This window comes from Suncus etruscus, chromosome 12 (assembly GCF_024139225.1).
Source record: "Suncus etruscus isolate mSunEtr1 chromosome 12, mSunEtr1.pri.cur, whole genome shotgun sequence".
Lineage (NCBI taxonomy): Eukaryota > Metazoa > Chordata > Mammalia > Eulipotyphla > Soricidae > Suncus > Suncus etruscus.
In genome coordinates this window covers 37,367,614-37,373,499 of record NC_064859.1, presented here as the reverse complement: position 1 = coordinate 37,373,499, position 5,886 = coordinate 37,367,614, and the positions used below count along the sequence as shown (strand labels likewise).

The 5,886-nt window shown below is 33.1% G+C and overlaps 1 non-coding gene across 1 annotated transcript; it reads left to right on the top strand.

The window, feature by feature from the left end:
- The first annotated feature begins 749 nt into the window (after positions 1–749).
- LOC126025438 (small nucleolar RNA SNORA51) lies at positions 750–883 on the top strand. Its single transcript, XR_007501443.1, has one exon. It is a non-coding gene; the product is annotated as a small nucleolar RNA SNORA51 (small nucleolar RNA).
- Positions 884–5,886: the final 5,003 nt, after the last annotated feature.

Sequence of the window (5,886 nt, the reverse complement as noted above, 5' to 3'; positions counted from 1 at the left end):
TTCCCCCTACATAGACACATTAAGTATTGGGGATATTATAGAGGGAAGTCCCTTTCTTTAAAAAATTTTTAAAGAAATGTTTACTTTCATACATTTAAAAATTACATGTTCTGTATCTAAATAGCATTTAGACATGAATTGCACTAAATTTCAATATGTTAAATTATTTTTAAAAATTGGGGGAAGAATAATTACCAAATGCTACCCACTAACCAGTGTGGAGGATTTAATAACCACAAGTTCTTTAAAGTCACAGCCAGTTCAGTAAGACTGCTGCTCCTTGATTAGCAAGGATGTAAGAGTTACTAAGGGACCAGATATTAAGAAGCAAAGCATAGTCTACATCTTAAACCTAAATCTTCTCCTGCACCAGAGTGATCAATATTTCTCAAGAGGAAGTCTATATATAATCAACTAGGATTATTTTCTAATATGTGTGTATCTGCTTTTTTTGCAACTAGTACAAAACCTAAGTGTTCCCATTTAGCATATGAGGAAACTGGGACTCAAAGTGTTCCAGTAATAATGATAGCATGTATTAAAAGTATTCAGTGTTCAAATTCAAAGTTATCTTACCCTAGCACCTGAATACTAATCTTCTATATTATATTGCTATCTTTAACAAAATTTATAATAAAACAGGATAAACATTATTTGTATTATTATTTGTAGAAAGCCTGTCTAGAGCACAGGCCAGTGTGGGCTGAGGAGGAAGAACACTTGGGATATTGGTGATGGGAATGAGATAAGGCCTCCTAATGCTTATCACAGGCAGTGTTCTTTACACTGACTATATAGAAAGAGGAGGTACAGTAAATGCTCCCCATATACACCTCAAACCAGGCCCTTTGCCTGGTCTGTATTGTGAATGGGGGGGACAAAAAATTTTGTATTATCTTAATCTATTAATATTTTTGTATCTTTTAATATGCATAACAAAACTCATCTTAATGAGAAAATAGTCCTGATAATTTAGATGGAGCTTGGGAAGGAAAGAGAAGACAAATGATGAAAATAAATCCATGTTATATGAAGCTAAGATCCTAAACCAAGCCACAAAACTAATTTTGATCATTTTTAAAAGGCTGGGAACTAATTATTTACTTTTAAAATATTGATAAATTTGAAGATATACCCATAACCAAATAACAAACAGCTGTGTATGATTTTAAGTCAATTAAAATTTAGACTAGTTTAATTTTAATGAGGGTAATAGTTACTAATTTTGATATTCTAAAAATAGAATTGCTATACTTAATCTCTTAACACCTTAATATTTTCATAGACAACATATCTAATTAATGGACTATAAATAACATATCTGTTAAAATATAAATAATAAGCTTCCACGTATCACAATTATTTTTGTTGTTACTCTTGTTTGTTTGGGGACCATAACCAGCTGTACTTAGGGGGTTACTTCTGGCTCTGTATTCAGGAATTACTCCTGGCTAACTTGGTGGGGCCATATAGGGTTCCAAGGATAAAATTCTGGTCAGCTGCCTAAAGGCAAACACTTTACCAGCTTTGGTCCCCTTATCTCAATCTTTTAAAAGCCATCTAGTTACTTATTGAGGATATCTTATCCTAGTTCCTGATCTTGGGTAATTTGCTATAATTATGTTCTGATAATTAAATTCTAGTACTTTTGGATCCTACTCTAATAAAATTTGCAAGCCCATTTTGGTTCTAAATTCTCCAGAACTCAGTCACTTGGTGAAAGTGAAGAAAAGTTTTGCAAAACCTTTGCAAAACAAACTGTTTAAAAATAAAAATACATTTTCAATTCCTTTCTTCTTCCCTCCATCCCACTCTCCCTTCCTCCTTCCCTCTTTCTTTTCTTCTTTCCCTCCCTTCTTCTCTCCCTGCTTTTCTCAATTGAGTACACCATTAAGCACTCTTTAAATACTTTTCGAAAAACCAAAGAGAATCTTAAATATAGCCAGGAATGTTGCTCAGATGGTACAGTTCAAATCCAGCATGTTCAAGTTTCCAGGTTCAACTTTTGGCATATATGTTTCCAGATAGTTGCCAGAAGTAGATTCAATTTTTGGAATGTCTTTAAAAATGACCTACAAATAAATTTTACTTTACATTCATTCCAATGGTATAGATATTTATCAACATGGTTTAATTTTCAACAAATACCAAATGGTTCTCTAATCCTACAAACTGATCTTACACAAACCTCTAAAGTTAAAATTTACTTCAGTTCCTATTGATTCCCATTAGTTTTACTAGAGGGACTTTACATAATGATATTAAGAAAGTTACTTTTGGGGCCGGCCTAGCATCCCATATGGTCCCCTGAGCCTGCCAGGGGCAATTTCTGAGCCTGGAGTCAGGAGCAATCCCTGAGCTCAGCCGGGTGTGATCCACCCCCCCCCAAATAAAAAAAAGTGACCTTTAATTACACTGTTGTTGTTTTTTCTAACTAGTCATGGCTGTCTCAAAAATGTTGACATTCAATTGGGTTCAATTTGAGGTCTAAAACTATTCTTTTTGTTTTGTTTTAGGGCCACAATCAGTGGCACTCAGGAGTTATTCTCAGCTCTATGCTCAGAAATAATGCCTAGTAGGCTCGGGGACCCAGGTTGATTGAGTGCAAGGCAAACTCTCTATCTGCTGTGTCATAACACAATCCCCCTAAAACTATTCTTTAATTGTTTACATATCTCTCTAAAATATGTCTCCCTATTGTGTTCATAAACCAAAAGACCAAATTCTGTTTTGTATCCTTTTTCTATTCTCTCATTCAATAACCTAAGAAATTATATTTAAGTCTTTAAGAATTAACCAAATCTGTTCCTGGCACATTGTGAATATAGTAAAGACACAAAAATAGCAATTTAATAGACTTCTATTGCTATTGGTGAATTCAATTTTCAAACCCGATCTTATAAAAAATGTTTTTTTCCATTTGATTATTGAGAATATAAATGTGCTGCAATCAGTAACTGCAAGTGGTTGAATAACATATGTAGGTATTTACACTGCCAGAACTCAGACCACTGCATTCCTCAAAGTTCAATATTATTAAGGACTCTGCAGATATTTGATACTGGATCTCTTGTGATGGGTTTCTCTGTTCAGCCACTGGGTTATACAGTTTTAATTTTGAGTACAGTTGAAAATAGACTCTGGAGAATAACAAGTGCTATATAAAAAACTTTTTCCAGTGATGTGCTTGTTGTTGAGAGGATTATCAGTTCCATTGAGAATCTAAAGAAAGCGGGGTTTAGGAAGATGTATAGAGGGTAAGATATTTCCCTTGCAAAGCAGACCCAGATTTGATCCCTAGTACCACATAAGATGTTTGGAGCCCCATCAGGAGTGATCCATGAATTCAAAGCCAGGAGCAAGCCTTTAACCTCCAAATGAAAGAAAATTTAAAAAAATATATCCATTAGAAAAAGAACAGCAAATGTTGAAACTCCACAAATTAGTTCCATGCTTGAATCAGTTAAATATAAGAGAACTTGAACAGAGGAAGATAAGGAAGGTAGATGAACGGATTGTAGGACAATGATGGAAGGTTACTGAAACACTGCTGGAAGGATTGGTGTAGTAATTCTGCGACTATAAAGCACTTCAACATCAATTGTAAACTATGGATTCTAATTTAAAATTACTTTAAAATAGTAATAATATAACCCCTTCAACTAAGATGTAACTTTTAATCCTAGATTCAACTGGGCACAGTATCAATGTCAACAAATAAAATAATTGGAGAGAGAAGAGGGTCCTGGAAAATGACCAGATTTCTCAGATTCCGTCCCACAAGCTTTATATTTGAGCAGATCTTGGCACTGTCAATTAGTTACTTCACTTAGGAGTAAGTGGATATCAACTCTCTGATTTCCATTTTTTTTAAATCTCTGATAAAAACAAAAACAAACAGGTGATGAATTCTAGACTATTGCTGCTCCCCAATATGATGGCATATTAGTAAGCAAATATACTAGCCCAACAAATCCACCTTTCCAAATGAGTGGGCCTGATTCCAGAATATAAAAATCTTATAAGGTTGCCTGGACTGCCAGATGCCTCAATTTTAGCACAACGATTTAATGTATTTTAAATAAATGTAACATAAGGAAAAAATGCTTTGTACAAATTGGTCATCTGTTGTTTTTCTGGCTGGCACCATGATTTATGTAATATATCAGTAGAACGACAACTCTCTGTCTCTTGGATAACAAAGTACATATGCAAGTTTCTTTACAGTATTTTAACTCACTGATGACCAGAAATGTCTTGTTGTCATATCTGATCTAGCATCTAATTAAGTTAAATATTAGAGTCAAATTTTAAGCATTTTATTCTTTGCCTATTCTATTCTCCTTTTCCTGGATTCTAACATGTCCTCCTTACTCTACCGCACTAAAGTCATCACTAAAGAATTGAATGGTGACATTCATCTCTACTCAAAGTAGCATTAAATAAATTTATATTATTAGAAATTGGTATTTAGTGCTTTCATGCTAATTATAAAGCCCATACATGTATATTCGTATTAGTCTTCTTGTCAAGAAAAAGATAGAAAAATATTCCTCTAGTTTGGATAAACATAATGCAATTCATGTGTTTTGGTAAAGTACCAATACTAAGGATGATATCAGCACAAATTATTGGAGCATGAAACAGACAATTGTTTTTTTTTAACCTATTTTAGATTATACATACACAGAGTGAAATTTTGAGAAAACTTGTAACCTCCCAAGAGCCATGTATATTTGCTCTTACATAAAATTTTGCATAAAATTTCAATGGGTTTTCACAAGCCAGAAGAACATAAAAATATGATATTGTATGTCGTTCAAAGATAAAGTATTGTTTTAGCTCTCTAATTAATCCCACAGGAATAACATGGTAGATTTGTGTTGTAGCATGCTTGTAACAATTGTTTCTGGGCTAGTTAGCTTTTTTGGAGCTAATGAGGAAGGGGGTCATAGGTTCAATTCATTTAGGGGTCAGTTGGCTGTCATACAAGAAAAAGCCTTTGCCATATTGTTGGCCCACCATCTTGCAAATGTATGCATTTTTCTTTCCAATAAAAGACTGGATGGCTAAAAACACATTACAATTTCTTTGGGTAAGAAAACTAACCATGTTTTTCCTTGCTTTGGGGATATAAATAATTATATAAGTATTGGGATTAGCAATATGTTCTAGAAAGAGGATAAAAGTCAGGAAGCCAGACCTGAGGTCTTCCACAAAGTATTTGATTACATGATTTTGAGTTATTTGGGTTCTTTGAACAAATTATTAGATTTTTCCTTAAGTAGGAGGATTTAGGCAATGGCACTCTAATGATTCCAACTCAGAATTATAATATATCTGCATACAGAGAAGCAAATATATTAATAAAAAATAAAGTACATGCAAAAATATATCTCATGATATAAAATTGATTCAACAATAAAGCAAAGTTTTCAGAGTGAAGCTTTTTTACCACAATTATTGATTACACAGAAACTTAACTTACAACAATGGCAATATACCCACTTTGTGGTTCAGATCTAATACAACCAATATAGATTTACATGAATAGATATCCATTTGGTGTTGGCTCCTGAAGCAGAAAATACACATGTACCAGTAAGTTAACAAAAAAAGAGGATAATGGTTTAAATATTTAAAATTTCCTTGGTTCAATAGAAAAGGTAATAAAAAATCTTCAAATGAGCCCGACTCTTCTAAAAGTAAAAACTATCAGATAGTTTCTCCTCTTAGACTGATAATTCTCTTTTGCTTTAATTAATTTTTCTTAATTTTATAGATCATAAGAAAGTGCTACTTCTCTATGAAACCCCTCTATATTCCAATTTCTATGTATAAAACACACTATAAAAACAATAAGTAGTCACTATTAAGTCCCATTTA